Here is a 26,373-nt window from a genome sequence, read left to right as displayed (position 1 = left end):
TCAGGTGAATGTTAGTAAAGAGGAGGCCAGTAAACCTGAGCCTAAACAACAAAGTCAACCTCAGAATGGTCGAAACAACAACCACAATAGCCATCAGCCTAGCAACAATAGTAATGGTCATAAAAGAAGGCATCCTGACAACAAGTAGTCTGACAACGATAAAAGGGCATGGACGAACAATGGAGGTAATAGGCCGGGTTATGTAGAATACCCGCAATGTGCTAAGTGCCAAAAGAAACACCCTGGTGAGTGCCGTGCAAATACCAAGGGATGCTACAATTGTGGTCCAAGAAGGACACCGGAAGAGAGAATGTCCCCAGCTCAAGCAGAGGAGAAAAAGGACAACAAGATGATTCCTGCCAGGGTCTTTGCCTTAACCCAAGGAGAAGCTGACACTAGCAATAAAGTGGTCACAGGTCAGATTCCTATCCTCAATAATGTATGTCTGTATTATTTGATTTAGGAGCCACTCACTCGTATATCTCATTAGGAATGATAGAGAAATTAGATAAACCTTGTGAAAGATTTATAACTAGGTTTGTAACAGAATTGCCTTCGGGTAAAGTAGTCTTATCATCACGGATAGTACGAGGCGTACCGATCAAAATTGAGGACGTAGAACTAGAAGGAGACCTGATAGAACTAGAGATCAAAGACTTTGATGTGATATTAGGAATGGACTGGCTAGCACGACATGGCGCAACCATCGACTGCAGACGTAAGCAAGTAGTGTTCGAGACTCCTGACGGTCAGAGACTATGCTTTATGGGAAAGGTTTCAAGGCTACGCACACTGCTTATTTCATCTCTCAAAGCTTAGAGGATGATAGAAAAAGGATGTCACGCATTTTTAGCCAGCGTCACGGATGTGGTAAAGGAAACACCATGAAAGGTTGGAGACGTCCACATTGTAAAGGAATTTCCAGAAGTATTTCCTGATGACTTACTAGGATTGCCGCCGACTCGAGAAATTGACTTCACAATCGAACTAGTATTGGGCACTGAGCCTATCTCCAAGGCACCATACTGGATGGCACCTACTGAACTCAAGGAGTTAAAGATGCAGCTACAAGAACTCTTAGACTTGGGATTCATTCGACCGAGCCATTCTCCATGGGGAGCATCGGTTCTATTTGTGAAGAAGAAGGACGGAAGTATGCGAATGTGCATAGATTACCACAAGCTGAACAAAGTGACGATTAAGAATAAGTACCCGCTACCCCGGATTGACGACTTGTTTGATCAAATTTGTGGAGCAACTATGTTTTCAAAGATCGATCTATGGTCTGGGTATCATCAGCTCAAGGTACGGGAAAAGGATATTCCTAAGACAACTTTTAGAACTCATTATGGGCATTACAATTTCCTAGTTATGTCTTTCGGTCTTACCAACGCTCCAGCCGCATTCATGGATTTAATGAACAGGGTCTTCAAGGATTACTTGGACAAATTCGTCGTAGTGTTAATCGACGATATTTTGGTACTCAAAGGACGAAGACGAGCACGAGGAACATTTAAGATTGATCTTGTTACGACTAAATAAGCATAAACTTTACGCCAAGTTCAAGAAGTGCGAATTTTGGCTTTCACAAGTAGCATTCCTCGGGCACATAGTATACAAGGAATGAGTTGCTGTAGACCCATCTAAAGTAGAGGCTGTGAAGGATTGGCCAAGACCAAAGAACACGTCAGAGGTAAGAAGTTTTCTGGGACTAGCAGGCTATTATCGGAGGTTTGTAGAGGGTTTTTCTTAGACAGCCACTCAGCTTACCAACCTAACTCAGAAACAACAGAGGTTCAACTGGACTGATAAGTTTGAAGAAAGCTTTTAGTTGCTTAAAGATAAGCTGTGCTCAGCACCAGTACTTTGTTTACCGACACCCAACGACAAGTTTGTAGTCTACTGCAATGCGTTGAAGCAAGGTTTGGGTTGTGTGCTGATGCAAAATGACAAGGTGATAGCTTATGCCTCAAGGCAACTGAAGGAGTACGAGCAACGCTATCCAACACACGATATAGAATTGGCAACGGTGGTCTTTGCATTGAAAATTTGGCGCCATTATCTTTATGGAGAATGGTGTGATATTTATACGGACCACAAAAGCTTAAAGTATTTCTTCACGCAAAAGGAGCTCGACATGAGGCATCGCAGGTGGTTAGAAAAGCCACTACAACGGAGCCGATCAGTGCCGGAATAGAAGTAGTCATCAGTAAGCTGGCTAACTTGTCTATCCAGTCAAGTCTGTTAGAAGAAATACAGATTGGGAAAGGGCATGATGACACATTAGTAGTACATATGGATGTAGTTAAAGAAGGCAAGGCCACATATTTCTCAATATCAGGATAGGGATTATTGAGATATAAGGATCAGGTATGCGTGCCGAATGATCAAGGGATTAAGATGAAGATTTTAGAAGAAGCGCACAATACCCCATACTCAGTTCACCCAGGGTCGACCAAGATGACTCACAATCTTAAAGCATTGTATTGGTGGTTAGGAATGAAGAAGGATGTAGTGGATTATGTGTCTAAATGCTTAGTATGCCAGCAAGTAAAAGCAGAACATCAGTGGCCTGCAGGCTTATTGCAACTACTTAGCATTCCAGAATGGAAATGGGACGATATAGCCATGGATTTCGTGACGAGTTTGCCACGAACGAATAAGCAGCACGGCTCGGCTTGGGTAGTAATAGATAGATTAACCAAGTCAGCTCATTTCCTGCCTGTCAATACTTCTTATACAATAGATCAATACGCAGACATTTATGTTCAAGAAATAGTAAGACTGCATGGAATTCCTAAGACAATAGTATCCGATAGAGGATCAGTGTTTACATCAAGATTTTGGGGAAGCTTGCAGAAAGCCATGGGTACCAAGTTAAGTCTTAGTATGACATTTCATCCTCAGACAGACAGTCAGTCTGAGTGTACCATATAGATTTTGGAAGATATGTTGCGTGCTTGCGTACTTGATTTCAGAGGATCATGGAATAAGTATTTGCTGCTGATCAAATTTTCCTACAACAATAGCTACCAGTCAAAAATCAGGATGGCACCCTACGAGCTACTTTATGGAAGGAGGTGTCAATTGCCGTTACATTGGGATGAGTTAGGATAAAGGAAACTACTTGGACCCGAAGCTGTTAGAGAAGCTCAGGATGAAATAGCGCTGATTAGAAAGCGTGTGCTCGCTGCTCAGAGCCATCAGAAAAGTTATGCGGATGCCAAGCGGCGTGATGTGGAATTCAAAGTCAGAGATCAAGTCTTCTTAAAGATATCTCCTATGAAAGGTGTGAAGCGGTTCAGGAAGAAAGATAAGCTTAGTCCCAGGTTTATAGGTCCTTTTGAGATATTGGACAAAGTGGGAGCACTTGAATTAGATTAGCCCTACCGCCAGCTCTAGTAGATAGCCATAATGTGTTCCACATCTCGATGCTGCATAGATATGTGTCAGACCCATCTCACGTCCTCAAGAATGATACGATAGCACTCCAACAAGACTTGAGTTATGAGGAACGACCGGTTAGCTTCCTAGATAGAGGGATGGAGGAACTAAGGTCTAAGAGTATTCCGATAGTCAAAGTCCTATGGAGTAATAGTTCTGAATGGGAGGCAACATGGGAGTTGGGGGAGGACATGCAAGCTCGGTATCCAGAATTGTTTGGTAAGTAAATTTCGGGGACAAAATTCTTTGTAGTAGGGAAGAATTGTAGAGTCCCAGAATGTTTTCTTAGCTAGCTAGCTAGATAGCTAGTAGTAGTTTGTAGTATTTTAGATTTCATGGATTTTGGTTCAAACCGGGACTTAGTAGGACACTCGTAGCAATAGTTATGAATTTTATAAGTTTAACCTATAGTTTAGAAATATTAATTATAACATAAGGTTTGATTAATACTTTTGGTCATAGAAATATTTTAATTATAACCTAAGGTTTAGATAGAACCATTAAGAGCATGACACTTGTCATAATCATGTTTATTTAAGGATTTAATTATAGTTTAAATAAGAGAAAGTTCTAGAAACTCTAGAATCTTCCATAACCATTAAGAGCATGACACTTGTCACAATCTTGTTTATTTGAGGATTTAAGCATTTTAAATGGATAATTCAATAATAGAAGTCTCTAGAAGCTCTAGACCCTTCCAGAACTTGCTGGAATCACGTATTACTCAGTCAAACCTGATTAATCAACTCTAATTATCCTAAATTCGTGCAAAAATGGGTTTAAAATATCTACGAATGCCGACATATCGCAGCCTTAGAGGCGACATATCGCAGCACGGGAGATACAGAAAACACGTTGACTCCACACGAACGAAACCACGAACACTCAGATATAGGGTCAGACGATATATCGCCTAGGGAGATATATCGACCCTAGGTGTAGTTTTTCGAACTTCGAGAAATCCGAGCTTGATTCATCCCTTAACCTCTTGACTTGCCTCTGAATGTTTTTGACCGAGTCTTAAGCATTTGTTGACCGAATATTCATTTTTTTTTTCATTTAATATTCATTATTTTATTCAAGCCAAAAAGGAGATATTTTCACTCCTTGAACTCTATAAATAGGATCTAGTACCCAACCATTTTTCTCATTCTTCAAGCTGTGTTCAGAGCCTTCAAGCTGCTAGGATTTCTATAGAGTGATACACTTCAGTTTTGGGGATAAAAGCCTTATCATCTTAAGCTTTATAAACACTTGGGTAGTGAGATAAAGTGTGTTTTCGATATTGAAGTGTAGATTGATTCTAGTTCATCCAAGGTAATATTATTCATAAGTTCTATTCTTTATGATTCCTTAGTTTTCCTTAAGTTTCTTTCAGATCCTAACTTTTGTTTATGGTTTTGTGGTTAGGTGTTTAAGTTCTTTGATTTAAGATTCTTCTCGATAAGTTTCTTCTTTGATGGTTTAGTTTCCTTTTCATCTATTTTCTTTAGAAACTCACAATTTTTACTTTTGGTTTTAGGAGTGTTCTAATCCTACTCTTGTTCTCAAATATCCTGGTGTTGGTAAGGATAGTTTTCCTTAAGTTTCTTTCAGATCCTAACTTCTGTTTATGGTTTTGTGGTTAGGTGTTTAAGTTCTTTGATTTAAGGTTCTTCTCGATAAGTTTCTTCTTTGATGGTTTAGTTTCCTTTTCATCTATTTTCTTTAGAAACTCACAATTTTTACTTTTGGTTTTAGGAGTGTTCTAATCCCGCTCTTGTTCTCAAATATCCCGGTGTTGGCAAGGATAGATTTTATATGTTTATATGATATGTTATGCTTATGTTATGTTATGTTATGTTACGTTTACATATGTATAGTATGTTTATAGTCCTTGGGCACATGACTTGTCTAGCTAGCAAGCCCCAATAATTTATGGGCATATGACTTGCTTGGCTAGCAAGCCCCACAAGTCTATGGGCATATGACTTGCTTAGTTAACAAGCCTCAAGAAGTATGATGGCCATTGTAGTCTTATATGATATATGTTTTATAGTATATGTTTATGATATAGTCTTATGTATATGATTTATATTATACGTTGTTAATAGATTTTCCTTGCTAGGCTTAGGCTCACTCCTTTATTTTTTTTAGTGTGATGCAGGAAACTAGATATGGAGGCGGAAGGATTTTTGGTGGCTTGACTTGTGTGTTGAGGATGAATGGAATGAATGGGCTGCGAGTCGATCGAGGATGACATTTATTTTAGTTTTTGAATTATGTTTTCTTTTGTAATTCCACATTTAGTTTTGAACAAATGATTTAAAGTTATGTTTTATTAAACACCCCATACCACATTTGATATTTTATATTGTAATTTGCAACACATTTATTTTGGAGTTAATAAAGTTATGATTATTTCTTATGTATGTTTTCTTCAAAGTAGTAGCTATGTCTATTAGTTTTAATGGTCCAAGGTCTTAGAAATAGTTGGGTCATCACACTATTAACTCATTAACATGGTATGTGATAAAACCATCTAGGTCCTCTGTCTGCTAATAGAGGTAGGTTAGATCACAACTATAGTATATGATAACCCATCCAGGTCCTCTATTACTAATCGAGGTAGGGTAAATCATAACTCTAAACCATGAAAATGATAAAAATTCTTGGAGCTTTCTATCTAAGCAATTCATATGCCCAAGCGACTACAAAACGTATTTATACATATACATATTATAGCATAAAACATATCATAACATAAACATATAAACACATATAATCTAATCTATTTTCCTTACAAAAAACCGGGATATAGAGACAATAACGGGATTTGGAAAACTCCTAAAATCAGCAGTAAAAACCATGAATTTCTAAAGAAAAGGGATGAAAAAGGGAACTAAATCATCAAAGAAGAAACTTACCGAAAAGAACCTTAAGTTTCAAGAAACTTAAACACCTAGCCAAGAATCATAAACAAGAGTTAGGATCTGAAAGAAAATAAAAGAAATCTAAATAATTATGAAGAACTGATCTTAAGGATAGGAATACCTTGAATGATCTTATGACTTGATCTATACCTCGATACCGAAATAACACTATATCTTACTTCCCAAGTGTTTAGAAAAGCTTAGATTGGAAAAGCTTTTTAACCCAAAACCTAAGTGTTTCTCTCTATAGTAACCTTAGCAGCTTGGAGGCTTTGAACAATGCTTGAATGATGAGTGAAATGGCTGAGTACTAGGTCCTATTTATAGAGTTCAAGGAGTGAAACTAACCCCTTTTAATTTGAATAAATAAATGAATATAAAATGAAAAGATTTGAATTTTCGTTCAACAGATGCCCAGAACTTGGTCAAAATCGTTCAAGGGCAGGTCCAAGTGGTTAAGGCTGTTTTCAAATTTAAAATCCTCAAGATTCAAAAATTAACTCCTAGGGGCGATATATTGCCTACCCTGGGAAATATATCACCTAGACCTATTTCCCGAGCCCAGTTCGTTCGTTCGTGCGAAGTTGACATGTTTTCCGTATCTCCCGTAGGCGATATATCGACCCCTATAGCTGCGATATATCGGCATACGTTGATATATCAAACACGTATTTGTACTTTTTCAACATATTTTGAATTGATTAAATAGCTTTGACTGAGTCAAAACGTGATCCTAACAGCTGCTGGAAGGTTCTAGAGCTTCTACATCTTTCTTTTATTTAAACTATTCATAAAAAAATACTTAAATCCTTAATAAATATGATTGTGACAAGTGTCATGCTCTTATTAATTCTATCTACACCTTAGGTTATAATAAATAACATTTCTAAAACCAACAATATTAATCAAACCTTATGTTATAACTAATATTTCTTAACTATATGTTATACTAATGAAATCCACAATTGTTGCTATGAGTTTCCAACTAAGTCCCGACTTGAGCCAAAATCCTAACTACTACTACTATTTAGCTAAGTAAAAATTCTGGGACACAACATAGGCCAATAGTTTCGATAATCACAGATTTAGTCCTAGTAGTCACCGTAGGAGCGAGTCTAGTAGAATTTGACCTATAATTATCTATCTTTCGAAATCTAACCTTGTCAAAATAACTAATGAGCACCTTCCGTAGGGGGACGAATCAAAGCGTCTTGATGCCCCATTAAGTTATTGACGTTGTTAAACCAATGGTGGAGATCGAATATAATTATTAAAATAAACTCATTATAAAATTAAAAATAGTATTTTTATTATTTATTTTTAGAAAATTAATGACTATGGTTTACCAAAAAATTGAAAAAATTAGAATTTTTAAAACCAAAGTCCTATAATTTCCTATTAATTCTAAAGTGTTACATTGAAACAAATTCAATTAATTTAGAATTTATTTGTTGCTAATCAATATTTAGGTTTAACTAATAAAATGAACCTATACAATTGAGTCCAATTCAGGTAAATGGACCTTAACAATTGGGATTCTATGGAGGAGGGTTGTGTCAAGTATGTCGTTCCCACTACAAAGGCCCCCATTTTTCCATACAAGGTACAAAAGAGAGGAATTTAAACATTCGTTTTATTAATCGTTATGAATTGATTAGGCTCATTATAGTCATGCAAAGCAAATGAACATTCACAAGTGGAATCACCCACAAGAGATGAATTTAAATTTTACATTTTATAATGGGTCCAAATAAAACCTATAATTTTATGAATATTTTATTTGACAAAATCCATATATCTAGCAAACATATGGGCCACTATATGCATCTAAGCCTAATTGCAAAAATACTACATATAGTGCAAACAAACATATTATAATTGGATGGGCCTAATCATGTTACATATGAGCAATTCTATGAATTTATGCATAAATACCACAATGAATTTTCTAAAATTTATCAAAAATATTCAAATTAATTAAAATTTTACAAAAAATAAGTTAATTTAAATGAAATTTATCAATAACTAATAATAGTTAATTTAAATTTCATTTATCAACAATCAACTTGGTTTTAGGTTAATTTGAAAAAGAAATATCAATTTAATTTAAATAGGATTTATCAACAATTAACCAAAGTTAATTTAAATCCTATTTATAAAAAATATATTTTATTAAATGGTTGAAAAAAAATGATATTTTTCAAAATTTAACCAATTTTAAATTTTAAAATCAATATCTTAACTGTTTTAAAAAATATCTTGTGTTATTACAACTATAAGCAAATATTTTAACCATTTAAAAAAATATATTAATAGTTATACCAACCCTAAAATATCTTAAAATAGTTAAACAAATTCAAATATCCATGAAAATATCTAACTAACAAATTTCGAATTTCGAATAATTTAAATATTACAAAAAATACAAAATAAACAGATATTTATATTTTCAAATAATGATTTAATAAAAATAATAAGCATTTAAAAGAAAATATCTTAAATATCTGATATCTTAATTCTAATATTTTAATATATTAAAAGATTTAAAATTAAGTTGTTAGTCTATTTTTAAATTTGAATTTGAATCTTTGTAGAAAATATCTAATTATTTAAATCTCAACTAACAAAAATATCTTATTTTAAAAAACTATTTAAAATGATAAAACAAATTTGATATTTTTGGGTTTGATTATAAATAATCAATTTTTACAATTTTTATTTTCTTTAATTTAAAAAAAAGATGAACATTACCCGTAGGTGCGCGCGTAGGTGCGTAGGTGTGCGTAGGTGTGCGCGTGGGTGTTGGCAGCCAGGCCAATTTTTTTTTTTTGTGAAAATTTTCAAACCAAAACCATTTTCTAATTAATTTTTAACATGTTTTACCCAAAATAAAACATACATAAAAATTAAATGGCGTAAAAAACACAACAAAATAACCTAAAAATTTCTGATAATCACATAGAATTCAATATGCTTCATAAAAACATGAAAATCCATCCAATTATTCAAACACATCAAATAATTCAATTTTTAACATGTTTATGCATGAAAATAAAGATTACCAAAGGCTCTGAGGCCAGTTGTTGGGAAAACTTATACATGATCTTTATTTATTTTCATGTAGATCTAATATTGAACAAGTTAATATGAGACAACCTAGAACATGTTTCTAAAATTGAATTCAAAGAGAAATAATGATAAGAATACTTACATTATACGCAACGGAATAATAGAGTCATTCCTACAGTTTCTCTAACCCTTGTATCATTTCTGTCGCAGAGTATTACCAAGAAACTGATCCGATCTTCAATTTTCTTTATAGCCTTCCAAAGTATCCTTAGAATCACTTAGACTAGAGTGGGAAATTCTCAACACATGAGATAGATACAGAGAGAAGAAGAGAAAAGAATAATGAGGCTTAGAAAATGACTTATGTTTTGAAAGAATCTAAAATCTATCAGAAAACCAGTGTTTGTCATCTTATGACTTCTCTTTTCAACTCTTTCTTAACATTCCTTTTATAGACTCATTTAGATTATTTATTTAATTAAAAGATTAATAAAATAATAGCCAATTAACAGCCCTAGGTCGAAATTATCATGTGATTTAGGCCTGTGAAATTTCCCATTTGATTATAAGTCCATTGAACTTAAAATCAAGGCCTATATTATTTTCTATTGATTTAATTAATTAAATCCTTTATCAAATTAATTATTTATAATTTGAACCTTGATTTAAATTTATTTATTAAAATAGATACCAATTTATCTTAATTAATAAATCTGCCATAATTTTTTCTTCTTCTCTAAATTGTATAACTCTGTGGAACTATCCAAAATTGACCTGGTCAACTTTGATAATTCTAATTGATAATTAAATCAATTAATTGAGACTATCTAGATGGTTTTATCCAGGGTATAGCGGGGACCATGGGCCTATGAAATCAAGCTCCAATAAGTTATCATAAATCTAACAAATAAATTTACTAACTTATTAATTCCTCATGACTCCACTAAAAACTCGGAATTGCACTCTTGAATTCATAGAACACTCTATAACAAATATAGATACTCTATTAATTATCCATTGTTACAACCATAATTGTCACTCAATCCTCTATAGACGGTCTATAATGAGATGGGACTAAAATACCATTTTACCCCTCATTGTATTTTATCCTTAAAACACTTAGTTTCTTGTAAATGATATTTCAGTAAACTAATATCAATAACTGAAATGAGATCTCTATCATTTAACACCTTGAACCAAACTAAAAGGAACTATTGTTTCACTTCTTCATCAGAAGCTATAGATGTTCATATCTATGATTAGCACCCCCACTCAATTATACTATCGAGTTCCTAAGATGTAAGTATAGGCTAGTCCGTAGGGTAAGCTGGTAACGAACAAGTCAGAGAACTCAAATAATACAATCAATTAGGATACTAACCACTTAGAATTAAGATTGAATTGACCTATGATCAACTATATGGTATGACTAGAATAGATAATAATGATATGTTTACCTATCCTATCAACTGTCAATATTGGTCCAATCCGATGTAACAAATACATCTGATCTTATCTACTTTGTTAATGTTCTGGAAAGAACATAACACTGAGATGTGTAAGTAGAACATATCGTAGATTGACAAGTCAGTGTAAATCATGTGCACTGACTAATCTTAGGACTAACTTATTTTGAACATATAATCATATTTATATTCCGTTGTGATTACGTCACTATAAATACGATTAGCTATATGCTCGGGATTTAATAGAAGTTTATATTAAATAAATAATCATGAAAATAAAACATGTGAGCAAAGTGATTGACCAAGTCAAAAAAATTATTTTTATTATTTTATTGATAATAAATGAGATTATAAAGAAATTGGGTTTTAATTAGGGCATAAAACCCCAACGAAACTGACCAAGCGTCCATTCTTTGCAAGGGGTGATAGGGCCAAAGAACCTTTTGGACTTGTGTATTAAGATGTTTATGGACCTTTGAATGTACAAGCCAGGGGTGGTTTTGAGTATTTCATCACTTTCATTTATGATTACTCTAGATACTCATGTCTTTACCTAATGCATAGGAAATCAGAAACATTTTCAAAGTTTTAGGAATTCCTAGCGATGGATCAGAACCAATTAGGTAAAACGTTAAAGATCTTACGTTCTGATAGGGGTGGAGAATATTTGGATATGCAGTTCCAAGATCATTTAACTGAACTTGGGATTTTAACACAACTTACTGCCCAGGTACTCCGCAACAAAATGGTGTAGCGGAACGCCAGAACAGAACTTTATTGGAATTGGTTAGATGCATGCTTTGTTACTCAACTTTACCAACTTCATTCCGGGGATAGGCAATTGAAACAACGAACGACATTCTCAATGTTGTGCCGTCTAAATCATCCCCAAAACACCTTTAGAACGCTGGAATGGTCGTGAACCTAGTTTATACCATTATAGAATTTGGGGGTGTCCCGCCCACATCCTGAGGAAAAAAGGAAGGAAAGCTAGATCAACGAACTGAAGTTTGCACGTTTGTTGGCTATCCTAAAGGTACTCGGGGTTGATTTTTCTATAGTCATTCAGAAAAGACACTGTTTACTTTTACAAATGCTACTTTTCTAGAAAATGACTATGTCCAAAACTTCAAACCACGCAACAAAGTAGTTTTAGAGGAGATGGTTAAAGAATTGACTCCAACCAATGTTCCATCATCATCAACGCAAGTTGATGATGAAATTCCCACTCTTCATGTCCAACCGACGCAAGTTGATTTAAATGAAGAAAGTACCACTGTTCCTGAGCAAACAGTCACGGAGCCTCGTTATAGTGGGAGGGTTTCTAGGAACCCAGTTCGCTATGGTTTGGATGGTGAAACCAATATGGTTGTTGGTGACACTAGTGACGAGGATCCTTTTTCTTTCAAACAGGCAATGGCTAGAACTCAAAAGGAACTATGGTTTGAAGCCATGAAACATGAAATGGAGTCCATGTACGCAAATTTCGTCTGGGATCTTGTGGAAGCACCCAGTGACTGACTTTAGGGCCATTGGGTGCAAGTGGATCTACAAGAAGAAATGAGGTGTTGATGGAAATATCGAGACTTATAAAGCTCAATTAGTGGCAAAGAGTTATACCCAAAGAGAAGGCGTGGACTATGAGGAAACTTTTAGTCCGGTAGTCATGCTCAAATCCATTCTCATCCTCCTATACACAACAACCGCTCTCGACTATGAGATCTGGAACATGGAAATCAAGAAAGCTTTTCTTTATGGAAAGCTTGATGAAGTCATTCATATGGACCAGACAAAAGGATTTAAAGTAGCTGGACAAGAAAGAAAAGTTTGCAAGTTGATTAGGTCCATCTATGGACTTAAGCAAGCTTCTCGTTCATGGAATCTTAGGTTTGATGAAATAATCTAAACCTATGGCTTTGAACAAAATATTGATGAGCCTTGTGTTTACCAACTGAAGGAAAATCAAATAGTGGTATTCTTGGTTCTTTATGTAGATGATATCTTACTCATTGGAAGCAATGTTAAGAAATTATCAGATGTGAAGAATTGGCTGAGCTCTCAATTCCAGATGAAGGATTTGGGCGAAGAAAGTTATGTTCTAGGTATCCAGATCACTAGGGATAGAAAGAACGAATCCTTAGCTTTATCTCAAGCAGCTTACATTGATAAAGTGCTTGAACGATTCTCAATGAAAAATTGCAAGAAAGGACGTTTATCATCTCGCCATGGAATTCATCTTTCAAAGAAGCAGTCTCCCCAGACTCCTGAAGAGGAAGATGCAATGAGAAAAGTTCCTTATGCATCTGCAGTTGGAAGTCTGATGTATGCTATGTAGTGGGAGTTGTGAGCTGCTGCGAAAATTATAGCAAAGCAAGTGCACGTATCGCAATTTAGTAATAATCTTGGTAAGACCAAGTATCGTCCTCAAGGACTGAATCTCCAATTACCAGTAAATTAATCTTTTTGTTCTATTTGGTAGATTAGACTTTTGTTTTTTTTAGACAAGCAAAAGAAAATATAAAGTGCAGAAACAATAATTAAAAATTCAATAAAACAATGAGTAATAACAAAACCTTAGATTAAAACAATGAAAGAGTAAATATGGCGTTTAATCTCATCAACCATCCTCCTTATTAATCCCTAATACAGATTATCAATTTCTTCTTATTTCTACCTATTTCAATTAATGAGTTGACAAAAGCAGTTTATAATCATATTATGAATTATAAACTCAACCTAGGTGGAAATTCCCTATATTTCCATGGAAAATTTAATCAGAAAGATTGCATTAACCGCAACAACTCATAGAGATAGTTGCACAATTAATCTAGATACTCTCGTTCCAAATTAGAATTGTGTCCTAAACAACCAGAGCAAATTCAAATCGCACTTTTCAGATTTTGATTCAAAACATACAGATAATGACTATAGATGGCCAATCAATAATCAATCAATGAACACAGATTGTAAGGAATTGAAATGAAGACGAAGAAGAGATGACAATTGCATTAGTTCATAATAAGAATTCAAGTGATTCAACTAATAGCCCTAAACAAAAAATTAGTTCATAATTGTCATTCTAATCACAATTGAAATTAAAAACAACATAAAGAAGTAAATAAAATAACAAACACTTGAGAAATCTCCCAGCTTATTGTAGCCACCAAAAACTGTCTTAATTCCCTCCTCGTAACTCTTTTTTCGATCTTTCTTTTTCTTTATAAAACCTAATTTTTCGATTTTAGGAGAGGCGGGCCGCGGTTCAACTTGCACCATGCCGCGGCCCGTGTCCGTAATTCTTAACGATCTGCATATTTGGGTCGCAGCTCTCCCATAGCCATGCCGCGGCCCGTGTCTCTGATTTCTGGGATTCAGCTCTGCTATGCCGCGACCCTCCTTAGCCATCCCGCGGCTCGAGCCTCTACTCCAAAACATCGATTCTGTTTAAAGGACTGGCCGCGGCTCCAAAGCACCCATGCCGCGGCCCTTAAGAAAATTTTCAACTCATGCATTTTTAAGCCCGAAAAATCACCAACGCCTCCCAATCACGTTGAGATTCATCCTTTGTCAAAAATATCACTGAAACTTGGATATTTCTTCTCTTTTTGGACCTTTTCCTCCAAGTACTCAAATCTTCCTTTTATTCACAAAAACTGCAAAACAAACAAATAAAATCATAAACCCGCACTAAATGAAAGAAAAATGACATAAAAGACTACCTAAAACACCACCTAAACATGACATAAACTAGACTCAACAAACTCCCCCAAACTTAACCTTTACTCGCCCTCGAGTAAAGATTAACTTCAAACTTAAAACAAAACACAAACACAAACACAAATAATTAAGCCTTCATAGTGTTCACATCGTATTGTCATCATTCACAAAATATCAACTGCATTTTACAACAAAAATTTCAGTGTGATCACTCTAACAATTAACATGAATGCCTCCATTGGAAATTATAATATGATTTGCAAATGAAAAAATGAACAATTAGAATACATCATACATGTCTTACTCATACCAACAATCCACTAACCAATATTCAATATGCTTGCATACTTGCCTTTTTCCACTAATGTCAACAACACATGTTTTGGGATCAACATGACTTTTAAGGTTCATACATTGTGGCTTAGGTAACAGAAGTTGAAAAGACATTTAGGCTTCATTATACCATAAGCACATCAAAAACCAGTCAAACCAACCTTCTTGCCTTTCATAATCATCCCCCAATCCACCACTTTTTCAACAATTGGGAAAATCACAAAACAATGCTCCAACATCACTTTATTTACTTATTTTTTTCACTCTTTAAGTTTTCTTTTTTTTTTTTCTATGCTTTTTTTTTTTTACATAAATTAGTGATGTTGCAAGAGCTTTTATACTTCTCTCAATCATTAGAGTACATTATTTATCCACATACCAATGATCTTACCCGATGCACTTCATTTCCCCCAAACTTATTTCTAAGCTTATGGCATAACTCAAGGACAAGGGAAAATAGTAATGGGTACATTTTTTTTTTGGCTTAATAGTGTGGTTAAACAATTAATCAAGCAGGCTAAGGCACAAAGGGGAAAACTAAGGATAAAAATAATATCGGTAGGCTTGAAAGGCTCAAACGTTCCAACAAAATTGCCTAGATCATTTTCCAATACATATGTTATCAAGGATTTCGTCTCAAAAGACATGCAATGCAAGGTCTATCCTATTCCACAATTCATTCCTCATACCCAAGTAAAACATGTATGCCATTTGCTAATTATTCACATTTACACAACATAATCAAATTTCCAAGAAGCATTAAAATTAATCCAAAGAATAATCAAACCAAGCACACGATTATTCATGCAATTGCTATTTCACAAATGATGGCAAATGTCATTATTAACGAAATTTCATCAGCTTAACTGTTCAACAATAAAGACAAAACTAAAATAACAAACAGTAAACTAAAAAGAAAATAGAAACAAAATAAAAATGATAAGCCTCTCCCCCAAACTTAAATTTCACATTGTCCCCAATGTGACATGAAGACCATGAAGAGAAAACTTACCTCAAAAGACACGCCACATCATTATGGCGGAGGTGGTGGTGGTGGGTTGTATGGGTTAAACTGTGGTGGGGGGGGGGGGGGGTAAATTAGTGTTCATCTGTAGAACTCATCATCCACCTAGTGACCAAAGCATTCAATTCTTCTACGTGAACACGCCCATACTCATTCTGTTGTACCAAGTAATCATTGTAGTGCTGATTTTGCGCATCATGTGACTGGATTAAATAATGATTCTGGCGGATGATATAATCCAGTCGATCGTGCGTATGTTGAGTGTGTTCATCAATAGGCCCACCAAGTGCCGAATTTGAAGCACTACTACTTGGTCCCCCCTCATCAGTGGCCCCGGTACCAATTGGATCAATCTCCTCCTCGTTGTCACCTCGCGGACGTTTAGGGGCTTCGCCAGGTTAAGGAGGCTCAAGAGTGGCTGGAGGAAAGCCATGAACCATACATTAAGTGATAGGCTTCATGGGTTTCCAAATTATGTCTCCATCAAGCACTGGCACCTCATAGGTCTCACACAACTGAGTGATGAACATGCCATGTGCCAAGCCAGCAGTGATGTTGAACTTACTGATGTTGCGAATGCTATACCTGATTATTCATCCAACATCCACTGATTTTCCCGTCATGATAGCGTAAACCAAAAAGCAACACTCCCGATCAATAGAAGAGACATGAGAACTGGGCAGCAGGCGAGAACTCACAAAATAAGCCCAAGCACGGGCAATTCGATTCAACTGCCAGCGGTATAAAAACTTTGGCTCACCACCATGATACTGAAAGCGAGCCCTCGGTAAGCTCAATGTTTCTGCCACCTCCACATAATCAACCTCACTAAAATGGGCCAACTGCCAATGTTCATCGTCAGTGGCTGGAATAGTAGGGAGATGGAGCAAAGTATTAAAAGAATTAATGTCGGAAGGCACCGCCTTGCCTCGAACAAAAACCTTTTGCTCATCATCCTGACTTGGGAAATTTGCATAAAACTCATATAATTGAGAGTAATTTGCAGTATCCACTTGCAATTGTTTACAGACTATTCCCCAATTATGAAGCACAATTTCAGCTTGGATATTGACTCATAGGGGGAGTCATTCAAATACGGTTCCAATTGAAATTCCATCCCCCTTTCCGGAACAACCGATTTCCCATTAATTTTTTTTAAAATAAATCTGTCGCCTCCTTAGTTTTAAATTTTTCTGTGTTAAAATCAGTAGGTGGAGGCGGTTGTTGTTGAGCTCGGGATGAGGAGGCTTTCTTTGAAGAAACACCCCTTGCGGGATTTCTTTTAGGACCCATTACACCAGTACAACAAAACATTGAATATCCCCAAATTTTCTGAGAAAAATTGAGCAGAACCTCCCCTCTTTTCCCACTCCCCAAAATCACCAAATTACAATAGACAAGCAAACCAACCACTTACACCAGATAAAATCATTCAATTTCTCAATAAAAATTTGCAAAAAATAGTCCAAAATAAGATACTCAATGCAATCCAAGTTTCCAATAAGAAATCACTACAAAGAGAAGTGATACTTACTTGAATGTGAAAGCCCTTCTTCTTTTAATCTCTTTGGCAAGTGAGATCAAAATGGGGAAATGAGTTATGAAAATGGAGAGAAAGGAAGTTTGGGCTGGTGTTTAGGGTGAAAAGGAAGAGATAATGAAGAAAAAGGGTAAAAATTTGGGGTTTTTATGGTGTCTGCGCAACACGGGCCGCGACTCTAGCCTTTCAATGCCGCGACCCGCCTCAAAAAATGCTGAAAAATCTAGGGAGTCATGCCGCGACTCTACTCTCTCCATGCCGCGGCCCGCCCCCATTTTTCTGAATTTTCGGGCCTCTGTAACAAGTCATGACGCTGCTCAATAATACCATGCCGCGACCCTTAAGAATTTTTTTTCATTTTCTTCTTGGTATTTTCAATTTTTTTCATTTCTTTACACTTTCCAATATTCCAAATGTAGAAAAATAAACTTAATATTCAAAATTTACAAGTACAAAAGTAATAAAAATAAATGGGGTGCCTCCCACGAGCGCTGTCGTTATCGTCATTTAGCCGGACGATGAACTCCTCATCAAAGAGGCTTCAACAAAATAATGGACTTGGCTTGATCAATGGGACCACCCAAGTATGGCTTCACTCGTTGACCGTTCACCTTGAATGTTTCATTATTTTGATTTTTCAACTCCAACGACCCATAAGGAAACACCGTTACTACTGTGTACGGTCCCGACCATCTCGGTTTCAATTTCCTTGGAAAAAATTTCAACCTTGAATTGAACAATAATACCTGCTGACCGGGTTGAAATTCTTTACGAGACAAGTTCTTGTCATGCCATCTCTTGGTGCGTTCCTTGTAAATTTTAGCATTCTCATAGGCTTCATTCCTAAACTCATCAAGTTCATTCAATTGAATTAGCCTATTCTTCCCAGCTGCATCCCAATCCATATTCAACCTTCGCATTGCCCAATATGCTCGATGTTCTAATTCCACTGGTAAATGGCAAGCCTTACCAAAAACCAACCGATAAGGAGACATGCCAATGGGGGTCTTAAATGCCGTTCTATAAGCCCATAAAGCGTCACCAAGCTTTTTAGACCAATCCTTCCTTGAGCTATTAACGGTCTTTTCAAGAATGCTCTTGACCTCCCTATTAGAAATTTCCGCTTGCCCATTGGACTGTGGATGATAAGCCAAAGCGGTTCTATGTCGTACTCCATATTGAGCAAGCAAAGCCTCAAACCATTTATTGCAAAAATGACTCCCTTCATCGCTTAGGATAGCTCGAGGAGTTCCAAATCGAGTAAAGATAGTTTTATGCAAAAAATTTAGAACCACTTTACCATCATTCGTAGGAGTTGTTGCTGCTTCCACCCATTTAGACACATAGTCTACAATGAGCAATATATACTTGTTATTGTAGCACATTGCAATACCTTTGCTGCTGTCTTGGTAGCACCAAAATGACCCCCACAATGGAGAGTGTGATAGTGCTTGAGAATAGAGATCATTTCATCTTCCGGTACACAACGACGAATTATTTGGTCAGCACAATGTTTATAGAGGATGGGCTCCTCCCAATAATAATGTTTGATCTCAGAGTATAATTTCTTCAACTGTGCTCTAGACATATCAGGAGGCACAACCTTTGCCACTAGGAAATTGACATAATCTACATACCATGGTGCTTTGGCTTTGTCACTCACCCCGAACAATTGCTCATCTGGAAAATAATAATTGATTTGCACTTTCTTGGTAATTTGATCTTCCTCAACTTCCAGCCTAGACAAATGATCCGCCACAAGATTCTTGGCACCCTTTTTATCTTGGATTTCCATATCAAATTCTTGGAGTAATAAGACCCACTGAATGAGACGGCGTTTAGCATCCTTCTTTGTCATGAGATATTTAATAGCGGAGTGGTCCATGTACAAAATCACCTTATTGCCAATTAAATACGGATGAAACTTATCGAAAGCATAGACTATGGCTAGAAGTTCTTTTTTCGATTGTTGCATAAGTTAGTTGAGCATCATTTAAAGTTCAACTAGCATAGTATATGGTTTGAAATACCTTGTCCACTCTCTACCCAAGAACCGCTCCAACCGCATAATCACTAGCGTCGCACATAAGCTCAAATGGAAGGTCCCAATTAGGTGCACACACTATAGGTGCTGAAATTAGCTTCTCATTGAAAGTCTTGAAAGCAGTCAAACACTCTTCATTAAAATAAAAAGGAACCCCATTCATTAGCAAGGTTGACAGCGACTTTGAAACCTTGGAGAAATCTTTGATAAATCTCCAATAAAACCCTGCATGGCCTAAGAAACTCCTCACTCCTTTAACTGAAATTAGAGGTGGAAAATTCTCTATAGTAGAAATATTGGCCCGATCTACTTCAATTCCTTCACTAGAAATTTTGTGTCCCAAGACAATCCCTTCTCTCACCATAAAGTGGAATTTTTCCTAATTCAACACCAGATTTGCTTTTTCGTAACGATTCAACACATTTTCCAGGTTACCCAAACAGATGTCAAACGATAAGCCAAAGACAGAGAAATCATCCATGAAAATCTCAATACTCCTTTCCACCATATCTGAAAAGATAGCATCATGCACTATTGAAATGTTGCTGGAGCATTACATAATCCAAATGGCATTCTCCTGAATGGAAATGTGCCATAGGGACATGTGAATGTTGTTTTCTCTTGATCCTCTAGTGCAATAGCAATCTGATGGTACCCTGAATACCCATCCAAGAAACAGTAGTAGCTGTGGCCTGCTAATCTGTCAAGCATTTGATCAAGGAAAGGCAAAGGAAAATGATCCTTCCTTGTAGCCTTGTTGACTTGCGGTAATCAATACAAATCTGCCACCCCGTCACAGTTCTCGTTGGAATGAGTTCATTGTTTTCATTTTTTACCATGGTTATACCACCCTTTTTAGGTACCACTTGTACTGGGCTTACCCATGCACTATCATAAATTGGGTAGATCACCCCGACGTCCAACCATTTAAGAATCTGCTCAAGTACAACCTCCTTCATTGCTGGATTGAGTCTTCTCTGAGCCTCTATAGATGGCTTGCTATCTTCCTCCAATAAAATTTTATGCATTACTGTTGAAAGACTTATTCCTCTAATATCCGCCAATGTCCATCCAATGGCAAATTTATGATCCCGTAAAACCCTCAACAAGTTTTCCAATTCTGTTTTGGAGAGGTAAGCTAAAACTATTACTAGTAAAGTCTCATTCTCTCCCAAGTATGCATAACATAAATGATCTGGAAGAGCCTTTAATTCCAATTGCGGTGGCTGCTGAATGGATGTTAATGGTCTTTCAGGCCCCTCTGCTAACTCTTCAAACTTCTTCCTGCATGGTTGGTAAGAATTGATCCAATTTACATATTCTCTCATCTCAGCATCATCATCATCATCTACCTCACCACCTGTTAACATCGCCTCTAAAGCATCACTACTCACCCTTCTTTTCGAGACTGCTTTCTCTATCACATCCACACTGTAGCAACTGTCACTAGCCACTGGATACTTCATTGCCTTGAAGACATTAAATAGCACCTCATCTCCTTGAACTTCGAGTTTAAGCTCTCCCTTTTGAACATCAATGAGAGCTTGGCCTGTGGCTAGAAATGGTCTACCGAGAATAATAGGTACATCCATATCCTCCTCCATGTTAAGAACGATAAATTCAGCAGGAAACATAAACTAATCCACCTTCACAAGAACATCTTCAATGATACCCCGTGGATGCTTCACCAATCGATATGCTAATTGTAGAGTGACTGTTGTTGGTCTTGCCTCACCCAAACCAAGTCTTCTGAACACAGATAAGGGCATCAAATTAATACACGCCCCCATATCACATAAATCATGCTTACATTCAAATTTTCCAATTGTGCAAGGTATAGTAAAGCTCCCTGGATCTCTCAATTTTTGGGGTAGCTTCCTCTGCAATATTGCACTACATTCTTCAGTGAGCGCCACAGTTTCATAATCTTCCATCTTTCTTTTCTTAGACAGAATTTCTTTCATGAATTTCACATAACTGGGCATCTGCTCCAAGGCCTCCACAAAAGGAATATTGATATGCAGCTTTTTAAACACCTCTAAAAACTTAGAAAAATGTTTATCAAGAGTAGTTTTTCTAAGCCTCTGAGGATATGGAACACGAACTGGCTGGTCAACAACAACTGGAGGACTCTTTTCTGAACTTTGGTGGTCTTCAGTAGCCTCATTCCCAATTGTATCAAATTTCTCACCCAACTCTTCATTCTGAACTGCTGACTGTTGTACACTGGGCTGTTCAATTTGTTTACCACTCCTCAGAGTAATTTCCTAAACTTGCTCCTTAGGGTTAACTTCAGTGTTGTTGTGCAAGTTTCCCTGAGTCTATTATTTAGCATATTAGCCAACTGTCCCACTTGTGTTTCAAGATTTCTGATAGAAGATCTAGTCTCTGTCATGAACTAAGTTTGGGTGTTGGTGAGAGTCAATAATGCAGCTTGTAATTCATTAGACCTATTTGGTGGAGCTTAATTCATTGGTTGTTAAGGCCTAGGCTGTTGCGATGACGAGGCTTGATTCATTGGTTGTTGAGGCATATTCTGCTAAAACTGACCCTGAAACTGAGGTTGCTGGCCCTGATTGTTTCTCCAAGAAAAATTAGGATGATTTCTCCACCAAGGATTGTAAGTGTTGGAGAATGGATTATTGAATGGCCTCTGAAAATTTCCCACAGCTTGAACCTCAGCTTGGTCCATGGGAATGTTATTATTACTGCTAGCCTAACACTGATCAATAGAGTGAGGACCACCATAAATTTCACACCTAGCTGCCATCTGAACTGCATTAGCAGATACAATGTTCTGCTGTAATTGTTTTGTCAAGGAGACCACTTGTGCTGTCAAGGAAGTAATTGCATCAAGTTCATGAACCCTAGCTACCTTTCTAACCCCAGACCTCTCACCTCTCATCAGACCACCGATGATTATTTGTGGCCATGTCCTCTAGCAGCTCATATGCTTCATTGGCACTCTTACTCATGAATGCCCCACCAGCTGCAGCATAAATAATCGTCCTTGTTGTACCACACAGCCCGTTATAAAAGTTGTGAACCAGCATCCACTTCTCTATACCATGGTGGGGGCATTTCCTCAATAGCTCTTTGAAATGCTCCCAAGCATCATATAATGACTCTCCATCCATCTGATAGAAGTTATTGATTCTCCCCTCAATTTAGCAGCTTTTGAGGGAGGAAATAACTTAGCCAAAAATTACTGAGCAAGGTCTTGCCAAGTATTAATAGAATTTTCCTGAAGCGAATTAAGCCAGCTCTTAGCTCTTTCTCGCAGAGAAAATGGGAAGAGTCTCAACCTTATAGCATCATCACTGACCCCATTGTATTTGAAGGTGTTGCATAACTCCAAGAAATTCGCCAAATGCATATGGGGGTCTTCAGAAGGCAAACCACCAAATTGGACAGTGGACTGCACGATTTGCAAGATCGTCGGCTTAATCTCAAAATTATTAGCCTCTACAGCCGGCGGTCTTATAGAATTCTATACTCCCATTATAGTGGGCAGTACATAGTCTCTCAGACTCCTGGTAGTAGGATTTTGAGCCTGATTTTGAATAACCTCGGGAACCTCATTATTCCCATCATTGTGTGCCATCTCTACAGTCTGACGAGCCAACCTCTTGTTTCTTCTGTTTTGTTTGCAAGCCTTCTCAATTTTAGGATTAACAGGAACAAGACTACCTGCCCCTCTTCTGCTACGGATATAACAAAACTACCTGAAATTGACAAAGGAACACAGCTGAAACATATTAGAAACAAGGCACAAAATAACCAAATTACAAATAAAATTAATTAGATTGATATTGATAGTTTTCAGTCCCCAACAACGGCGCAAAAACTTGTTGCGAATATTATAGCAACGCAAGTGCACGTATCGCAATTTAGTAATAATCTTGGTAAGACCAAGTATCGTCCTCAAGGACTGAATCACCAATTGCCAGTAAATTAATATTTTTGTTCTATTTGGTAGATTAGACTTTTGATTCTTTTAGACAAGCAAAAGAAAATATAAAGTGCAGAAACAATAATTAAAAATTCAATAAAACAATGAGTAATAACAAAACCTTAGATTAAAACAATGAAGGAGTAAATATGGCGTTTAATCTCATCAACTATCCTCCTTATTAATCCCTAATACAGATTATCAATTTCTTCTTATTTCTACCTATTTCAATTAATGAGTTGACAAAAGCAGTTTATAATCATATTATGAATTATAAACTCAACCTAGGTGAAAATTCCCTATATTTCTATGGAAAATTTAATCAGAAAGATTGCATTAACCACAATAACTCATAGAGATAGTTACACAATTAATCTAGATACTCTCGTTCCAAATTAGAATTGTATCCTAAATAACCAGAGCAAATTCAAATCGCGCTTTTCAGATTTTGATTCAAAACATACAGATAATGACTATAGATGGCCAATCAATAATCAATCAATGAACACAGATTGTAAGGAATTGAAATGAAGACGAAGAACAGATGACAATTGCATTAGTTCATAATAAGAATTCAAGTGATTCAACTAATAGCCCTAAACAAAAAATTAGTTCATAATTTTCATTCTAATCACAATTGAAATTAAAAACAACATAGAGAAGTAAATAAAATAAAAAACACTTGAGAAATCTCCCAGCTTATTGCAGCCACCAAAAACTATCTTAATTCCCTCCTCGTCTCTCTTTTCTCGATCTTTCTTTTTCTTTATAAAACCTATTTTTTTTTTTTTAGGAGAGGCGGGCCGCGACTCAACTTGCACCATGCCACGACCCATGTCCGTAATTCTTGAGTATCTGCATATCTGGGCCGCGACTCTCCCATAGCCATGCCGCGGCCCGTGTCTCTGATTTCTGGGATTCAGCTCTGCTATGCTGCGACCCTCCTTAGCCATGCCGCGGCTCGAGTCTCTGCTCCAAAACATAGATTCTGTTTAAAGGGCTGGTCGCGGCTCCAAAGCACTCATGCCGCGACCCTTAAGAAAATTTTCAACTCATGCATTTTTAAGCCCGAAAAATCACCAACGCCTCCTAATCACGTTGAGATTCATCCTTTGTCAAAAATACCACCGAAACTTGGATATTTCTTCTCTTTTTGGACCTTTTTCCTCCAAGTTCTCAAATCTTTCTTTTATTCACAAATACTGCAAAACAAACAAACAAAAGCATATACGCGCACTAAATGAAAGAAAAATGACATAAAAGACTACCTAAAACACCACCTAAACATAACATAAACTAGACTCAACATGAGTAGGTATCAAACAAACCCAGGACCAGAACATTGGATAGCTGTTAAGCATATCCTGAAGTATTTAAGGCGAACTAGGGATTATATGATACTCTACAAGGGTGGTGTTCTGAACTCTGTGGCTACACCGATTCATATTTTCAGACTGATGTCGATGACAGGAAGTCTACTTCTAGAATGGTGTTTACTATTGGGGGTGGGGCTGTGATATGGAGAAGCGTAAAGCAGTCTGTAATCTCAGATTCTACCATGGAGGCTGAGTACATAGCCGCATTATAAGCAGCTAAGGAAATAGTCTGGCTAAAGAAGTTCTATTCGGATCTTGGTGTTTTTCCAGAAATGGATAAACTGCTTGTGTTGTTTTGTGACAATACAGGAGCAATAGCCAACTCGAAAGAACCTCGTAGTCACAAGAGGAGCAAGCATATAGAAAGGAAGTATCATATTATCTGAGAATATGTGGCCAGGGGAGATGTGAAGGTTATGAAGATTGCATCTGAAGACAATCTTGTGGATCCGTTTACAAAGACACTACCAGAAGCTACATTTGATAAGCATATCAAGGAAATGAGATTAGTAGAATTAAGGCATTAGTTTCAATTAGTGCAAGTGGGAGTTTGTTGGGGTTTTATGCCCTAATTAAAACCCAATTTCTTTGTAATCGCATTTATTATCAATAAAAGAATAGAAATAATTTTTTGAGTTGGTCAATCACTTTGCTCACATGTTTTATTTTCATGATTATTTGTTTAATATAAACTTCTATTAAATCCCGAGCATATAGCTAATCATATTTATAGTGACGTAATCACAGTGGAATATAAATATGATTATATGTTCAAAATAAGTTAGTCCTAAGATTAGTTAGTGCACAAGATTGGCACTGACTTACAAATCTACGATATGATCTACGTACACATTGTAGTGTTATGTTCTTTCCAGAACATTAGCAAAGTAGATAAGATCGAATGTATTTGTTACATCGGACTAGACTGATATTGACAGTAGATAGGATAAGTAAACATACTGTTATTATCTATTCTAGTCATATCATGTAGTTGACCATAGGTCAATTCAATCTCAATTCTGAGTGGTTAGTATTCTAACTGATTGTATTATTTGAGTTCTTTGACTTGTTCGTTACTATCTTACCCTACGTACTAGCCCATACTTACATCTTGGAAACTCGGTAATATAATTGAGTGCGAGTGTTAATCATAGATATGAACATCTATAGCTTCTGATAAAGAAGTGAAACGATGGTTTCCTTTTAGTTTGGTTCAAGGTGCTAAATGGTAGATATTTGATTTCATTAATTATTATTAGTTTACTGAAATATCATTTACAAGGAACTAAGTGTTTTAAGGATAAAATACAATGAGGGGTATAACAATAATTTAGTCCCACCTCATTGTAGACCGTCTATAGAGGATTGAGTGACAATTATTGTTGTAACAATGGATAATTAATAATGTATCTATATTGCTTATAGAGCATTCTATGAATTCAAGAGTGCAATTCCGAGTCTTTAGTGGAGTCATGAGGAATTAATAAGTTAGTAAC

At 36.3% G+C, this 26,373-nt stretch overlaps 1 pseudogene; it reads left to right on the top strand.

Moving 5' to 3' along the window:
• The first annotated feature begins 22,612 nt into the window (after positions 1-22,612).
• LOC133787673 (small nucleolar RNA R71) lies at positions 22,613-22,707 on the top strand (annotated as a pseudogene).
• The last annotated feature ends 3,666 nt before the right edge of the window (positions 22,708-26,373 follow it).

The sequence above is a fragment of the Humulus lupulus genome, chromosome 6, assembly GCF_963169125.1.
Source record: "Humulus lupulus chromosome 6, drHumLupu1.1, whole genome shotgun sequence".
NCBI lineage: Eukaryota > Viridiplantae > Streptophyta > Magnoliopsida > Rosales > Cannabaceae > Humulus > Humulus lupulus.
The sequence above is the reverse complement of the archived record's forward strand: the minus strand, read 5'-3'. Positions and strand labels throughout refer to the sequence as shown.